Source organism: Bos javanicus, chromosome 2, assembly GCF_032452875.1.
Source record: "Bos javanicus breed banteng chromosome 2, ARS-OSU_banteng_1.0, whole genome shotgun sequence".
In the NCBI taxonomy this organism is placed as follows: Eukaryota; Metazoa; Chordata; class Mammalia; order Artiodactyla; family Bovidae; genus Bos; species Bos javanicus.
Window position 1 is genome coordinate 114,997,683 of NC_083869.1, and position 18,248 is coordinate 115,015,930.

Sequence of the window (18,248 nt, forward strand, 5' to 3'; positions counted from 1 at the left end):
CTTTCCCCGCATCAGGGTCTTTTCCAATGAGTCAGCTCTTTGCATCAGCTAGCCAAAGTACTGGAGTTTCAGCTTCAGCATCATCAGTCCTTCCACTGAATATTCAGGACTGATGGTGCCATCAGGCTGGATGGAAAAGAGAAACACCCGAGAGAGGCTGAGCTGAGCAGGAGTGCCTCTTCTCAGAATCAGGAGGCCCAGAGCCCCACCTCCTCCCATGAAAAGTTGTGGCCTCTTAACAAGAGGTCCCTGGAGAGAATCCCAGGGGCCTATGAAATTGGAAAGAGGAAAAATTTCTTTATTGTCATCGACCTCTCTCCAACCTATTAACCTCTAGCTGAAATTCAGCATTTCCTTATGTTATGGAAGGAGAGAGAAAGCCAGACTCACATAAGCAGCACATGTGACTCTGTCAGGTGTGTTCCCAGCACGTTACTACCCTGGAAAGGTCTGGAAGCTCATTCATGGGTATCAGAACTTCAGAATCACCGAGGTTCAGACCTGCTGTTCTGCCTTGTTATTTAGGGCACTCCAAAATCACTGCAGATGGTGATTGCAGCCATGAAATTAAAAGATGCTTACTCCTTGGAAGGAAAGTTATGACCAACCTAGATAGCATATTCAAAAGCAGAGACATTACTTTGCCAACAAAGGTCCATCTACTCAAGGCTATAGTTTTCCAGTGGTCATGTATGGATGTGAGAGTTAGACTGTGAAGAAAGCTGAGCACCGAAGAATTGATGCTTTTGAAGTGTGGTGTTGGAGAAGACTCTTGAGAGTCCCTCGGACTGCAAGGAGATCCAACCAGTCCATTCTAAAGGAGATCAGTCCTGGGTGTTCTTTGGAAGGACTGATACTAAAGCTGAAACTCCAGTACTTCGGCCACCTCATGTGAAGAGTTGACTCACTGGAAAAGACTCTGATGCTGGGAGGGATTGGGGGCAGGAGGAGAAGGGGATGACAGAGGGTGAGATGGCTGGATGGCATCACCAACTCAATGGACATGAGTTTGGGTGAACTCCGGGAGTTGGTGATAGATAGGGTGGCTTGGCATGCTGCAATTCATGGGGTTGCAAAGAGTCAGACACAACTGAGTGACTGAACTGAACTGAACTAAAGAAACATATATGCTATTATATCATAACTTTTCATGGTTTTTTTCCCTAGTATTTTGAAAATGGCATTTAGCTATAATTAATTTCCTCTATGCCTCTAAATACCATATCGTATACATTTAAAAACATTATTCTCTGAAGGGGTCCATAGGCTTTGTCAGACTTCCTAAGAGAGCCCCCTGCGACCCTTGCCACAAAATATATGAATCTCTGCTCTGATTGAAGACCCTCCACATAGAAAAGTGAGGCAATAGAAGTGGAGCTTTCACCTTAAGAGATATTACATGTGTGTTCGTGCTCAGTCATGTCTGACTTTTTGTGACCCTGTGGACTGTTGCCCACCAGACTCCTTTGTCCATGGGTTTCTCCAGGCAAGAGTACTGAAGTGGGTTGCCATTTTCCTTCTTCAGGGGATCTTCCCCATCCAGGGAATGAACCCATGTCTCCTGCATTGGCAGGCAGGTTCTTTACCACTGCACCACCTGGGAAGAGATGTTAGTAAATCATAAATAACTAAATAAAAACTAAAATATTCCTTCAGATTTGATATCTCCTTCCTCATTTCCCTTAATCCGGTCATATCTGTCCATCAATGTCCTCAAAAAATTAAGTCTGTGTGAAGGAAGGCTCTGATACAAGACGGCTAGGTTGGAGATTTTTTTCTTTCTAGCCTTTCTCTGATCAAAAATTGCCTATAAACTGTGCAAAAGTGTTCAATGCATGTTTTTATTTTCAATTCATATATTTCTACCCTGTATCGCTCCAGAAATATTTTTAGGGATTATTAGAATAAGTGAGTGTCTTTTGGGATCAGCAAGGCGATCTTATTAATTATAGTGATGGGCCATTCGGCAACTCCTAGCAGCTTTGCCCTAGACTCTCCCCTCAAGCCCTGCTTTCGTTACAGGTCCCAAGTGCAAGTTCTTCCCAGAGCAAACAGCTAAGAAACAACGAGCACCAACATTGAAAGCCATTTAATTTCTACTTGATAAGGAATAGATTTAGAAATTCTTGCTCCAGATACTACTTTTATTCCAACTGTGTATTAATATCAGGAAAGTTCTTTCCCAGTAAGTTTGGAATTTGTGTCTCACGGAAGATGACCCACTTCTCTGTAGACGTCTTGGTGGAATTAGACTCAGGTTTACCCTGAATGGCCATGACCAAGTAGAGTTCCCACTTCGTTCCCATAAAAGGTCCCATTTTTTACCATAATTTCTCATGTCCAACTAGGAGACTGAAATTAAGAGAGAGAGAAAAAAAAGAAAAAGCTTCGTGAGTGTGTGTTTAGTCCCCCAGCCATGTCCCATTCCTTGTGACCCCATGGACTCTGCCAGGCTCCTCTGTCCATGGGATTCTCCAGGCAAGAATACTGGAGCGGTTTGCCATTTCCTCCTCTAGTGGATCTTCCTAACCTAGGGATCGAACCTGGGTCTCCTGCATTGCAGGCGGATTCCTTTACCACTGGGTCACCTGGGAGGCTAATTGATTTAACGCTGACCTTGTCTTAAATATTCACCTGTATTTGATTGGTCTTCAAGTAGCCTCTTTCTGGAAATTTATTTTTTTGATTTAAATGACTGCCCAAATAGTTGCTCCTAAGATTCAAGCCTTGTCTTCCTCAATCATATTATTAATCCAATTCCAAATCATCAAATCATATCATGACACACAATGATGTCATTTGTATAGCTATTCCGAAGGTCTTTATTCTTTAGTATTAACTTTCTTTTTTTTTTTTTGGCTTCTTTGAGGGCTTCTCTCTAGTCCTGGTGTGTGGGCTTAGACGCCCTGCAGCATGTGGGAATCTTAGTTCCCTGACCAGGGATTGAACCGTGTCGCCTGCAGTGGAAGGCAGATTCTTAATCCCTGGACCACCAGGAAAGTCCCCTTGTCCTTATGAATTTGATTCGTTCTCTCCCAAAACTCTGCTGTGAGGGAAAAAAAGAATACATAAATGGTTTTCCTGCCCTATCTCTGCCAAATATAAGCAGCGAGGACATGACCAAAAGCAAGCAAGCTTTTGTCCTAGCTGACAGTAGACACACCCAGGCCACACCAAGCCTTGCCGGGACGCACTCTGGAAGGATCGCTCTTTATCTGGTCAGCCTTCTGGGAGGATCTGAGACTCATAAGAATTTCATTGATTCCATCTGGTACAAATATGTCTGTAAAAAATCCGAACAGACTCTTCTACTCAAGACTTTATAAAGAGTCCATTGAGAGTGATGAAACCCACACTATGAAGTAAAAAAACTGGAGAGAGGTGACTAACTAATTAGTGTAAGAATGTGTGCACACACACCAGCAGAACCACAGCTAGCACCACCACACCCCGAAAATAAACATCAGATACTGTTCTATAAAGTTCTGATGTTCACGTCCAAGCCTTCCTTCACTAAGTGAAGGACCTGTCCCTGGCCATGCCTGTGTGCATCCTTTGCTGCTGCCCTGGTTCCATTCTGTCACCTGAAGACCCATTTCCAGGAGTTCTGGGAATGTTTCTCTGTAGCAAGGCATTTTCTATCCGCTGCACAGATCTTCAGTCTGCAGTTGCCTTAAGTGGCCATTTCAGGTGTTCGGTCTTTATCAAGCAGAGCCCTACTGGGATTGTTGCATTCGCTGCCCTCTGAAATACAGCACTTGTTTGACAGGGCTCTGTGGCTAGGCTTGGTTGTGGCCACTCCAGCTCTTTCTGCTTCTTGAGGGATCTCACCCTCTGAGACTCTGTCCAGCCTCCTCCAAGGGACTGCAGCATTTGGGAGGGTTTTTAAAGCAACTGATTTTAACTTACAGATTGGATCCAAACTGAAAGAGGTTTCCCAGACATGGAATTCTTGATGGTCCCTGGCAGGCACATTATACAGACTCCCAGGAGCCCAGGCTCAAGGCTTTAAGAGTTTAACCCCTTTGTTCCCATGGACTGTTTGGCGACACCAGGGGTTCTCATCCATGGGGTCAGGACATCATGGGTTTTAGGTATAAGATGTATTGAAAAGAGTTCACTGCTAATATTGCAAAATAACTGACTGACTTAATAAGAACCAATTCCAAGTTATTCCTTAACAATGGCAATTCTATTTAACACTCACCCTTTCTTTAGTGGGAGAGAGAGCTGTACATGTCAGTACTGGGAATAAACCATAGCCTAAGGCCTATTTTATCTATGCCTCAGGCTTTTAATTCTTGTGACCATAAAAAACTTACTGTCTATAATTCCAGATTCCACTCTCCTCCTGTTCTGATGTTTCAATGAAATCTGAGCACATCCAGGCAGAATGCAGCATATGGAAGTGTCAGCTCATCATAGCAGGTGAGTAATGAAGGGGGAGAGAAGAAAGTTCCAAATGCCTGAGTACTCTTGTTGATCAGTTTTGTAATCAACCTGCATAACACAAACCCAGAAATATCCATTCGAAATCTGACCAGAAGAAATTGCCAATATTAGACCATTTTTGACCCACAAAAGCAGCACTTTCACATGGGTCCATTTAATATCATTCACAGTGCATTAAAACAACCTGGGAAAGAGACCAAGAAAAATCACCCAGCCCTACCCGATAGGTCTGCATCAAGGAAAAGAGGCTGCCCGCAATGTTTTTGTTTTGTTTTGTTTTATTCCATTTTTAACCAAGAGGACTTCAACAATATACAGTGCTATAAAAGTTTCCTTGTTTTTATCCATGTTTGGCTATATACATCTGAGAATAGCAATGGAATTTCTTCCTCAGCTCTGGGCCCTTCATCACTCTAAAAAAAAACAACAAAAAGTGCATCAACAGAATTTAAGAATGGTTGGTCTAAGTCCTCTTGAAATGGAAAGCTATTATTTTAAAGTTTCTGAGGAATAAACGATCCCTTAACTTAAACTTTTCTGACTGAGTTGCCCCGATCAGTACAGGGTGCTATTACAGCTGCCACTATAATTTTGACCCCAAAATACAAAGAAAAATGAGATAATGTGCAAGAAGGGCTTAGAAGAATGATTCTATTCTTTTCCTATTTTTGTTGTGTTTTCGTTTCTCAAGTTAATCTGATTGCTGTTGTTGCAAGGAGGGTATTCATCGAATATATCATAAATACATATTACCAGGCTCAAAGTTCTTCAATGTGGGGAAAAGTTCCTTAACTTATTTACCTGTATATATGGAACTAGGTAATACTCCATTGCCTAGATCATAACAATTACTATTTCCAAACAAAGGTGTGACTGTAAATAGTTTAAACACTTTAGGATTAGTTTTTAATCCTAAACGTCCACAGACACAGAAATTCTCAGCTCCTCAGGTCTTGCCTTTTAGTTACAAACTAAACTCTACACATTGTGGAAATACCTTAAACATTTTATCAAGACCAGTGAGGATCAGAACACGTATTAGGAGATGTCCTTACCTGCTGACATTTCCAAAGGATTTCAGTCCTCTAGGAAGAAGGAAAAAATGGAGAGGGGGAAGAAAGATGTTTAATTGGTTGTTCCTTGACTGCTGAACAATATCCATGCAATTTATCTTTTCAACACAACGGTGGCAGTGTTGATGGTGTGAGTCTGCATGGCTGCTGTAACAAAACACAGCAGACCGGGTGGCTTAAACAGCAGACATTTATTTCTGGAGACACAGTTCTGGAAGTCGGCAGGTCCGAGATCAAGGCGCCAGCTGATTGAGTTCTTCATTAGGTACCCCTTCCTGGCTTGCAGTAGCTGACTTCTTACGTCCTCACAAGGTAAAGAGAGGGAGAGGAGAAGGGGGAGCAAGGACTCTGCTGTCTCTGACTCCATCATGCAGCCTCTTCCCTCATGACCTCATCTAAATTGGGTCTAAAGATCCAGCAGTGCTCTCAGTCATCTCCAACTTTGTTGTGACCCCATGGACTGTAGCCTACCAGGTTTCTCTGTCCATGGGATTCTCCAGGCAAGAACACTAGAGTGGGGGTGCCATTTCCTCCTTCAGGGGATCTTCCTGACCGAGGGATTAATCTGAGTTTCCTGCATTGGCAGGCAAACTCTTTACCACTGAGCCACCTTGGAAGCCCCAAATGCTGCTACTTTGAAGGTTAAAGCTTCAACATGTGACCTTGGCAGGGTTGGGGTGGGGAGGACAAATCAGTCCACAGCACTAGTTAACAACAACCAAAAAAATCTTCAAAGTTCTAATTCATTTAAAAAGCAGCTTTCTAGATATCTGAATTTAACAAATGAAATACAAAGATGGCCATTCTAAAACAAATGTCTTCAATGTATGTGTAAATCTCACATCTATAGTAAACTATGGCCACATACCAACAAGTTTATATTACCTTTTCCTTTTAGTGTTTATATTTCCTCACTGCATACTTATTCTCCTGGTCCTTTTTAAAAAAAAAAAAAAAAAACAATTTGGCTTAGTGTGCTAAAAATAGCTTGTGTGCACTGTTTTTCCTTCTAGCTTCATTGTTACTAACTGATTTCTAATAGTCTTGGAGACTGGGTAAATCTCCTGTGAATGCAGTAAGCATATTTGATTGAAACTGATGCAGATTATCACAGCCCTGGATTTGGGGGGCACAGTCCTTCCCACCCCTTGAGCCCTGCCACTCCACCCCTCCTTAATCAGATACTCTTTGGGGATTTATTTCTGCCCCTGTAGAATCTGGGTATTAAATGCTCTGAGTTGCTATAGTTAGAGAGGCTCTATTTTTAGTTACAAACTGTTTCCCTGAGATACATACAGCTGCTGATTAACACTAGGAGCCTTTCTAACAAAGCTTGTGTTCTCAACCTTCCTTTTCAATGCCCGATAGGCCTATAAGCGAAAATACAAACACTGGTTATATTTAGTTTTCTCCTCAACCATGTCAAACCCTAAATTGAGAGGAAGTTATAAATACCCTGCAAGGAAAAGGCACTCTCTTCTTTAAGTAGGATTTTAGTGCCCCGCAGTGTTGTGGTATAAAGGGTTGAGAGGAGCCTGTATTAAAATAAGAGATTGAGTACATTTAACCTTTTGAATGGCAACCCACTCCAGTATTCTTACCTGAAATATCCCATGGACAGAGGAGCCTGGTGGGCTACAGGCCCTGGAGTTGCAAAGAGTCAGACACGACTGAGCACCCAACAAGCGGGCAACCTTTTGAAAGTATTCTCCAATACGTGGAGTTGTTCACACTTTATGACACTTAAGATTATCTAAGACATAGTAAGCATTCATCCAATATTTATGGCATGCAGAAGAACTGACCCTATGTAGCAGATATTCCAAAAAGGCTTACTGCTTGAGTGAATACATCCTTTGGCACAGTTAACCCTTTGAGATCAGAGAGAACCTTCTCTGTAAAGAATTCCTTGGAAAGGTGGACATCGCCAGCCCACAAAGCATCCAACACGTTTCCAGCAATGAATCCAACCACCCATTTGCAAGGTGTTTCAGCTACATCCTTGGTGGTGATAAGTTTCTACTTGCAGAGACGCAAGGAGAGGCAATCTGGGTTTGGAACTCCTGGCTTGTGAAAATTCTGGTACCCACCACCAGCCAGTCACCCCGTGATCATCCCTTCTCACTCCTCACCAGCTTGTAATTCATTTCCTAATTTCTCTTGGGGGCCCGGTGATGAGCACCTGGAACCCACCCAACGCTGTCTGCAGCACCTCTTTCATCCTTCTCTAAGGGGTCCCACACATCATGACCACCCACACCCTCAGGCTTTCACTGCTCACTGCAGTTGAGGGTACATTGTAACATGAGGGCAGTGGCCTGGCACTCTGCAGGCTTTTCTTTTAAATCCAGGCTCATCTCCTTTTACCTGGAAGCAGGTTAGGGAGTGCTTTGAGTGAGTTGTTTCACCTCTAAACTTTGATTTCCCCATCTGCGGCATGGGAGGAAAAACCTACTTCATGATAATGATGCAAAATAATTAATGTAACTATTCTAGTTCAGTTCCCAGTGCTGGAAGGAAATGCTCTGTAAGTGGGCACCCATGTTACTCACAAGTCTGTAAATTTCACCTCATCATCATCCAAAACCTTGACATCTTCCTTTTCTCTCAACTTCTATTATGCATTAGTCTCTCCGCCTCCCCCAATTTTTCCTTTCTTTCCTGCTCTTTGCCCAACTCAGAAATCAAAACAAGGCTCTTACTGATCCTGATAACAACATTACTGATATAGCCACAGACAAGAAAAGGGAAACCATCAACTCTGAAATAAAGTATTTGAAGTGAAATATAGGACTAGTGTTAATAAGTCCAAGCAGCCTTAAAAATAAGTTCAAAATACCAAATAACTTCTTTAGAATGTTCCCAGAAGTCTCTTCTACTTCTAAGTTTAATCTGCTTTTCTTTGAGCAGTCAACACTTCAGAACAAACTGAAAATATATTGGTTCTCATTCAATTTTTTCAAACTTCAACCATATTTTTGGAGAGTAGTATCAAGTAATTAGGACTTTCCAGGTGGTTCAGTGGCTAGAGAATCTGCCTGCCAATGCAGGAAATGCAGGAGATCGGGTTCTATCCCTGGGTCAGGAAGATCCTGTGGAGAAGGAAGTGGAAACCCACTCCAGTATTCTTGCCTGAAAAATCCTATGGACAGAGAAGCCTGGTAGGCTACAGTCCATGGGGCTGCAAAGAGTCAGACACAACTCAGCAACTAAGCACACACACAGCAAATAATTAACATTGCTGAGTTTTGATCCAGTCTTCCATTAACAATGAGTATTCCAGAGAGATATTTTCTACTGTCTTTACTGCAAATATACCATCATCCTCTCCATAATGAGCAAAATAGACTACTAGAGTTTAGCCTTAGAAATAAGTAAATTATATAAGCACTTCCATAGAGAGCACCGTGCAGACTCTGAATAAGTGAGTTACGGCTACATACGACATGACTTGGTAGCAAGTTGAAGCCTGTGCTGTTAAGCATTTTCCCACACCTAGCACATCTTCCTTTCTCTGTTTTAGAGAGAAAAATGTTTTGTTTTTCTAAGATGTCTTGGAAAGGAGTTAGCTCCCCAACACAGATAAAAGTGCAGGAACCCAGTATCCAGAAATGAATGACAATAGGAGAGAGATCCACTTGCTGAGACATTACCACTTTTCATCGTAGAGAATGTTTGGCCAAGAAATAATCATCAATCCTGCTCTAGGAATATCTGTAGCCTCAAGTTTGTTTTATTTGTTTTTTCATTTTTTTTCATTCTGATTTTTAATGAGGGACTTACCATGTTGCAGGAATGTGTTTTGCTTTCATAATCAGCATCGCAGCTTCCTGGGAAGACTAAATAGAATCTCCCAAATGTTAAACACACACAGCAGACACCATCTCCATCAATTTTAAGTAGCACATAAAGCAGGGACTCACATTCCTGCTGTGGTCCCTCTAGAACTGTGCTGTGCAGTATAAAATCTATTAGACACATGTGACTGTTTAAATTAAAATGAATTGAAAATAAGTAAAATGAAAGTTCAGTGTCTCTGTCTCCGTAGCCACATGTGGTTTGTGGCTACCATATTGGACAGTGCAGATATATAGGCCATTTCGTTCACTGGGGAAAGTGTTTGTTGAACAATGCTTCAACAGAATATGGATTTTTCATGAAAAAGCATGGAGATCTACATTTTTGGATGCATGCATTTTGGGAGTGGATTTTCACTGCTCTGGTGTGTGCTGTGCTCAGCCACTCAGTCATGTCCCACTCTTTGTGACCCTGTGGACTGTAACCCACCAGGCTCCTTTGTCCATGGAATTCTCCAGGCAAAAATCCTGGAGTCGGTTGCCATTTCCTTCACCAGGGCATCTTCCCTACCCAGGGATCGAACCCACATTCCCTGCATTGCTGGCCACCAGGGAAGCCCCTTCTGCACTGCTCTGGACCAGTGTTCAAATCAAGACTTCTCTATTTGAGAATTGTTCAAATCAGTTCTTCTCTGTACCACACGATCTTTTGCCGCTTGCCAGTGAGTAGCACAGGAGCGTCATCGCTCTTCTCTTCTGACATAGTGGCCTGTGGCCTCAGCAATAGCCAAAGTGGCATATTCAGACCTCTGACTCTCTTACACAATTTAGTGGGCCGTGAGCTGCCAAGGAGTCAACCTTTGTTCTAAACCACTTTGTTAGCAAGCAAACTGAGCAAGGACAGCAACCCAGATATCATGTTCTCTCCAAATGCAACAGAGATTGTGAGTACATACCCAAGGTCAGCATACAATTCTGGAAATAAAGCTTCCTCAGCTTCCTGGGTGGCATTGAGGATACATACAAAAATGACTCGACATTTTCAAGTATGTTAGTACATGGACCACCCGCTCAGGACGGGAAGGCAGATAACAGAAAATTATTTCAGCCTTAGGATGGAGCCAACCTTTTTGAGTAGTCATCTCAGTTCAAGCTGAAAAATATTCTCCTGACTGCCCCCCACCCCTCTGTTATTTGGACATATTTCCACGTTCTAAAATGCACCTATTAAATTTGGTCACCCAATAAGCATTTTATTAAAAGTGGGTTGAGTTGGCTTTGACTTAAACTCTGCTGTGAGCTTATTAAATGAAAAAAACCTGCCATGAAGATCAAAGTTCCTTCTTTTAATTCCTTTAGATCCTTTGGGGAAACCAGCATTTATCTCTGTAAAGTTCAAGTCCGCATAACTAAGTCAGAGAGATCTGCATCCAGCAGGGGAAACTTGCATAGGCCACCTCCCCCTCCTCTCAGTCTTGGATCCTGGCTCCCTGCTTAGACTTCAGTTTGGAAGTGGCTGAATGAATTCACAAGTACTACTGTTTGCACTCTCACACACTGTTTAAAGGCAGAAGTATCAGGTTTCACAGCACTGTGAGGAAGTTGGCAACCACTTCAAAGAGATGTCCAAGCATCTATTACTTTATTAAGCAAGGGCAATAATGATCTACAAAGTGCCAACTTGCTCACTGTTTCCGGCTCTCTCTACATTACATTGCGAATACTGCAGGCTGTCTCTTCCTGCTTAAACACCAGTTAGGATGCTGCCTTTAAAATGCACTGTAGATCTGACAGCAATAATATAAAACCATGTGCTAAAACCACATGGCTAAAGGATATATATGCTTGCAGAGCTACAGAGAGGTAGAAAAATCTGCTGTAAAATAATTTGTCTCTTGTCACTTTCTAGCTGTGTGCATTTTTATTCTCCCTCATTCCCTTCATTTTTGAGCTCTGTATATTTCTACAGATATTGTGAAACCCAATAATAATTACAAATGATTAGTCCCTACGGTAACTCAACAGACATTTAACTGTGTGTTTTCAATTAGTCCAATGCTCGGTAACCCAAGTGGAAGCAATATAAGTGCAAATATTCTGTACTCTATCCAAGGAATACACAATCCAATCTTAGAGCTAAGTCTAATCCATATTAAGCAACAATGACCCATTATAGATTAATTAAATGGAAATTTGGGAAAATGAATTATCTTTTCTGGTCTGTTTCTACTTTCATTGCATATGAATTCTAGGACGGTATAACCAGAGGGCTTCCATTATGTCTTACAGGCTGTAAGTCTTGTGGATGTTAAGACCCAGGGTGACAATTGAACTGCCATTCCTGAAACTTGACCTTGTCACTTTCAGCAAGGCTGGTTCTTACCAAGTGATCCCTCGTACTTAGGATCTATTTGTCAGCAGGAAGTGAAACTCTAGCCAGCCGATAATCTGCACTTACCTCTCCCCTCTCTGATGGTCCACACTGGGATAGATAAATGGAGGTAAATACTACCAAAGCCATGGTAACCAAATCTGCCTTTTTAATGCTATCTGTTAGCACTTGGTGCTGTCACAATCTTCTGTAAGCTCTTGTAAATGAGTCAATTATATGGATTCCAGACATTAAATCTGATTATTGGTCTTCCCTTTTGTATATAAAATAGAAATGGTTTGGTCATTACAATCCATCTCCCACCAAAAACTCTAATGTTGAAGAACATGGAAATGACATTTACCCAGGAAGGTAGAGATTATGATGACCTTAGCTCACCTGTCATCTGAGTATTTCAGAACTCAGGCCTAAGGCCAAAGTCTGTTTGAAGAGGATGGCTGGATATGGCAGAACAGAAAGGAACAGAAGTAGAATGGGTTACCATGTTTCCCCAAATCTCTTGTTCACATGATGTAGCCATGCCTGAGTTTTTTATTAAGCACGAAGGTTTTTATTAAGCACCTCCTTTGACCACACCAATAATGCTCATCTCTTTTTCTAGTGTTGTTCTTGAGTCAAAGACGTCATTTCTAACCCTCACAGCTAGTTGGTTCAATTCCAATAAATAGAGAAACAGAGAACATATTTCCATATGCAAAGAGTTAGTGAAAAAAATTCAGAGAAATTAGAAAAAATTCCATATTCACAACTGTGAAGAGTGACTTATTAAAGTGTAACACTGACTTTTTTTAGAATCTTTCAAAGCAATTGGCCTAGACTTATGCCAAAGAAACAATTTTCTTCAACATATTTCTAAACCCCGATTTTGGAGTTACCTTCAGCTCCAGTGTATGAGACGCCTCTGAAAGTCTAGCCCGTTACTTTAAAATCACACTTCAGTTGAGGCCCAAACTGTATTGCCTGATTTTATCATTCATTCTGTTAACCCAGTGTCTTGGTTCATTCAGGCTGCTTATTATAACAAAATACCAGGGACTGAGTGGTTTATAAACAACAAACATTTATTGCTTACAGTTCTGGAGTGTGGCAAGTCCAAGGCACCAGCAGACTACATGTTTAGTAAGAATCTCCTTCCTGGTTCTTAGACTTTTCACTGTGGTGGAAGAAGAGGGGGAGCTCTCTGAAGTCTCTTTGATAAGGGCACTAATGCCACTCTTAATCCCATGAAAGCACTCATGACTTAATCACTTCCCCAAAAGCCCTACTTCCTAATATTATTACCTTGGGCTTTAGGATTTTTCCACATATAAACTGTGAGGGATGTGGAGAGGACCAGATTTAGTCTATAGCACCCAACTTGACCATGAACTATCATTGGCTTTTCCCAAAATATTATGCATGCTTTCCAATAATGAAAGATGCCCCCAGTGAGAAAGTTCAAAGGCACAAGTCACAATCTCTGAAGTTGGTTTCCAAAGGGGCATTTCACAATGATTTGAGCAGAGGTATTATTATTGAAAGTTTATTGTTCCCCAAAATAATTTCTCTAAAGTTATCATGTAAATATCTAAATATGATGTTGTAGTGTACCTCCCAACGTCATGGTTTTGCAATCTTCTCCATAAGTGATGTGCCCTGTAATGTACATTTCTCTACCACCATCATCCCTGCCCCATAGGTTTCATTTCTTTCTCCTTTAATCCTGTTCCCAAAGTCAAGTCTTACATTTTCCAGGAAACTTTTCCTGACAAACCAGCTTACCCTCAGCCAAGATTGCTTGCACATTTCTTTAGTTTTTTTTTTTCCTTTGTTTGAGTTATCATGTTGTTTTTCTGTGTGTTGTCTTTCAGTATATAGCTTCATATCTCCCCCATCAATTAAATTATAAGCTATTTGAAGGCAAAGATCTCTCTTGAGCTTCACTGTATTTGCCATATCATCCAGTGCTATACCTAGTAAGTCATAGGCCCTCAATAAAATTAAGCAATTTGATCCTTTTTCTATCCTACTTTTATCTAACATTTTCTCCTTAAGTTTTTTTGGCTTTTGTTGTTGTTCAGCTGCTAAGTCATGTCTGACTCTCTGCAACCCCATGAACTGCAACATGCCAGGCTTCTCTGTCTTTCACTATCTCCCAAGAGTTGCTCAAATTCATATTCATTGAGTCGGTGATGCTATCTAACCATCTCATCCTCTGCCAACCCCTTCATCTTTTGCCTTTTATCCTTGCCAGCATCAGTGTCTTTTCCAAAGAGTATGGTCTTCTCATCAGATGGCCAAAGTATCAGAGCTTCAGCTTCAGCATCAGCCCTTCCAATGAACACTCAGGTTGATTTCCTTTAGGAATTAACTGGTTTGATCTCCTTGCAGTCTAAGGGACTCTCAAGAGTCTTCTTCAGCACCACAATTCAAAATTTTTTGGTTATGTAAAGCATAAAAGTAAAATGCTCAAGCCACTACATGCATTCTTAACTGTACAAATAATAAAACTTTTCAACCTTTCTTTTGGCCCACAACTACATACTAAGCACCTCCTATCTGAAAGCCACAATTCTCAGTGCTGAGAATACAACTGCATAAAAATTGAGCTCACATTTCCAGTAAGGGGAGAGGGGAGATAGATGACTAGCAATAATAATAACAAGTAAAAATGAATATATGTTACATCAGATGGTGGAAGTTGCTGGAGAAAAAGAAATAAAGTATGGAAGAAAAGCAGGGAATACTGGGGATGTACAGACAGAAGGTATAATTTAAAACAGGATGCTCAGGGCTGACCTCAATAGGAAGGTGACATTGAAATGTCCCAAAGAGAAGGGGACACCAAACCTTGTAACATGTAGAGAGTATCTGAGATATTCAAAGAAATAAGAATCCATATTTGTAGTTGTAGAAGTCTTTGGTGATCATTGGAGCCTGATAGTTCCTATCTGGAGCCCCCCAAATTATTTCAAAGCCTCCTGTACTTACTTACACCTAAATATTAATCATAACATGCCATTAATCTTTCATTAGGTGTCTCCCTTAAGAGACTATGAGTTATTAGAAGACAAGGATTATCTCATATATCAACGCAGACCTTATACTATTTAGCACAATTCCTGGCCAACAGTGAGAAATAAATAAATGTTTGTTGAATACTGAATAAATCTTCATTCAGCCAAACAGTTCATCACATCTAAATTCAAAGCGTAGCCTATCCTAATTTGAGTCAAATAGTATTTTGCAGATATGTTTGTTTTTAACGTAAACACTTGACAGACTGCTTTTGAAATGAAGAATTAAATCTCTTATAAAAAGTCAAGTAAAGCTGACCCCATCTCCTGTTTTGGCACTTCTGTCTGGACCATGGAGATCTTGCTAAATATGGACTTAAAACTGGGTAGCACACTTGCTACCGTTCAATAAAGGAGGAACAACCAGTACAAGAAGAAATGGTGCAGGGTCCCAGAGGAAAATTTTAAACTAGTACACTCAGTACCAATTTGGCCCTTAGAGATATTAAAATGAGGAAAGAGTAAAGTTCAAGTCTTCCAAACACTTGAGGACAAATGAGCTGACTACACAGTTCCTTGGCATAATCATAGTTGTATAGAGATGTAACTATCTTGCCAGCTTTTAAATTGGGGGGTAGAAAATTACAAGATGGTGGTGTAGAAGGATGTGTGCTCATCTTCTCCTGTGAGAACTCCAAAATTACAACTCGTTGCTGAACAACCGTCAACAGGAGAATGTTGGATCCCACCAAAAAGAGATGCCCCACATCCAAGGGCAAAGGAGAAGCCCCAGCAGGATGGTAGGAGGGGCGAAATCACATTTAGAATCAAACCCCATACCTGCCAGAGATGCTTGAAGGGCTCAAAAAAACCTTGTGCGCACCAGGACCCAGAGATCCCACTGAGACTGAGACAGAACTGTGTTTGAGTGTTTCCTGCAGAGGTACAGGTCAGCAGTGGCCTGCCAGAGGGGCAGGGGCTCTGGGTGCAGCATACCTAGGTATGGCATAAGCCCTTTTGGAGGAGGTCACCATTAACCCCACCATAGAGCCACCAGGACTTACACAGACCTGGGGAAACAGACTCTTGGAGGGCACAAACAAAACCTTCTGTGCACCAGGACCCAGAAGAAAGGAGCAGTGACCCCACAAGAGACTGGCCCAGACTTGCCTGTGAGTGTCCAGGAGTCTCTGGCAGAAGACTGGGTCAGTGGTAGCCTGCTGCAGGGTCAGGGGCACTGAGTGCAGCAGTACATCATGGGATCTTTTGAAGGCGGTCCCCATTATCTTCATTGCCTCCACCATAGTTTGGCTTCAGGTCAAACAACAGGGAGGGAACACAGCCCCAGCTATCAACAGAAAGTGGGGTAAAAGATTTACTGAGCATGGCCCTGCCCATCAGAGCAAGACTCACTTTCCCTCTCAGTCAATCTCGCCCATCAGCAAGCTTCCATAAGCTTCTTAACCTTATCCATCAGAGGGGAGACAGACTGAAAACCACAACCACAGAAAACTAACCAAACTGATCACATGGACCACAGCCTTGTTTAACTCCATGAAACTATGAGCCATGTGCTGTAGGGCCACCCAAGACAGATGGGTCATGGAAGAGAGCTCTGACAAAACGTGGTCCACTGGAGAAGGGAATGTCAAACCCTTTTAGTATTCTTGCTTGAGAACCCCATGAAGAGTATGAAAAGGCAAAAAGATAGGACACTGAAAGATGAACTCCCCAGGTCGCTAGGTGACAAGTATGCTACTGGAGATCAGTGGAGTAATAACTCCAGGAAGAATGAAGAGACAGAGCCAGAGCAAAAACAACATTCAGTTGTGGATGTGACTTGTGATGGAAGTAAAGTCTGATGCTGTAAAGAGCAATATTGCACAGGAACCTGGAATGTTAGGTCCATGAATCAAGGCAAATTGGAAGTGGTCAAATAGGAGATGACAAGAGTGAACGTCGACATTCTAGGAATCAGTGAACTGAAATGCACTACAAAGGGTGAATTTAACTCAGATGACCATTATATCTACTACTGCAGGCAGGAATCCCTCAGAAGAAATGGAGTAGCCATCATGGTCAACAAAAGAGTCCGAAATGCAGAGCTTGCATGCAATCTCAAAAATGGCAGAATGATCTCTGTTCATTTCCAAGGCAAACCATTCAATATCACAGTAATCCAAGAATATGCCCCAGCCAGTAACACTGAAGAAGCTGAAGTTGAATGGTTCTATGAAGACCTACAAGACCTTTTAGAACTAACATCCAAAAAAGATGTCCTTTTCATCACAGGAGATTGGAATGCAAAAGCAAGAAATTGAGAGATACCTGGAGTAACAGGCAAGTTTGACCTTGGAGCACAAAATGAAGCAGGGCAAAGGCTAATAGAATTTTGCCAAGAGAACGCACTGGTCATAACAAACACCCTCTTCCAACAACACAAGTGAAGACTCTACACACAGACGTCACCAGATGGTCAATATCAAAATCAGATTGATTATATTCTTTGCAGCCAAAGATGGAGAAGCTCTATACAGTCAGCAAAAACCAGACTAGGAGCTGACTGTGGCTCAGATCATGAACTCTTTATTGCCAAATTCAGACTTAAATTGAAGAAAGTAGGGAAAACCACTAGACCATTCAGGCATGACCTAAATCAAATCCCTTGCGAATACACAGGGGAAGTGACAAATGGCTTCAAAGGATTAGATCTGATAGAGTACCTGATGAACCATGGACAGAGGTTCATGACATTGTACAGGAGACAGGGATCAAGACCATCCCCACAAAAAGAAATGCAAATGGCAAAATGGTTGTCTGAGGAGGCCTTACAAACTGCTGAGAAAAGAAGAGACGTGAAAGGCAAAGGAGACAAGGAAAGATATACCCATTTTAATGGAGAGTTCCAAAGAATAGCAAGAGGAGATAAGAAACCCTTTCTCAGTGATCAGTGCAAAAAAATAGAGGAAAACAATAGAATGGGAAAGACTAGAGATCACTTCAAGAAAATTAGGGATGCCGAGGGAACATTTCATGCATGATAAAGGACAGAAATGGTATGGAGCTAACAGAAGCAGAAGATATTAGGAAGAGGTGGCAAGAATACACAGAAGAACTATACAAAAAAGATCTTCATGACATAGATAACCGTGATGGTGTGATCACTCACCTAGAGCCAGACGTCCAGGAATGTGAAGTCAAGTGGGCCTTAGGAAGGCTCACTACGAACAAAGCCAGTGGAGGGTGATGGAATTCCAGTTGAGCTATTCAAAATCCTAAAAGATGATGCCATGAAAACACTGCACTCAGTATGCCAGCAAATCTGGCAAACTCAGCAGTGGCCACAGGACTGAAAAAGTCAGTTTTCGTTCCAATCCCAAAGAAAGGAAACGCCAAAGAATGTTCAAACTACCACACAATTGCACTCATCTTCAGTTCAGCTCAGTCGCTCAGTCGTGTCCGACTCTTTGCGACCCCATGAATCCCAGCATGCCAGGCCTCCCCATCCATCACTATCTCCCAGAGTTCACTAAAACTC

General features: G+C 41.8%; 1 long non-coding RNA gene across 2 annotated transcripts in view; it reads right to left on the minus strand.

The window, feature by feature from the left end:
* Window positions 1-1,814: 1,814 nt before the first annotated feature.
* Window positions 1,815-18,248, minus strand: part of LOC133229869 (uncharacterized) — a 44,769-nt gene continuing 28,335 nt past the window's right edge. The window contains exons 2-4 of one of the 2 annotated variants that reach the window (XR_009730668.1): window positions 5,508-5,537; window positions 4,323-4,500; window positions 1,815-2,352 (exon numbers count right to left, since the gene is read on the minus strand). This is a non-coding gene — a long non-coding RNA (uncharacterized LOC133229869). Of the gene's footprint in view, window positions 2,353-4,322; window positions 4,501-5,507; window positions 8,526-18,248 lie in introns of those variants that run through there. The other variant, XR_009730667.1, reaches the window with a different exon arrangement.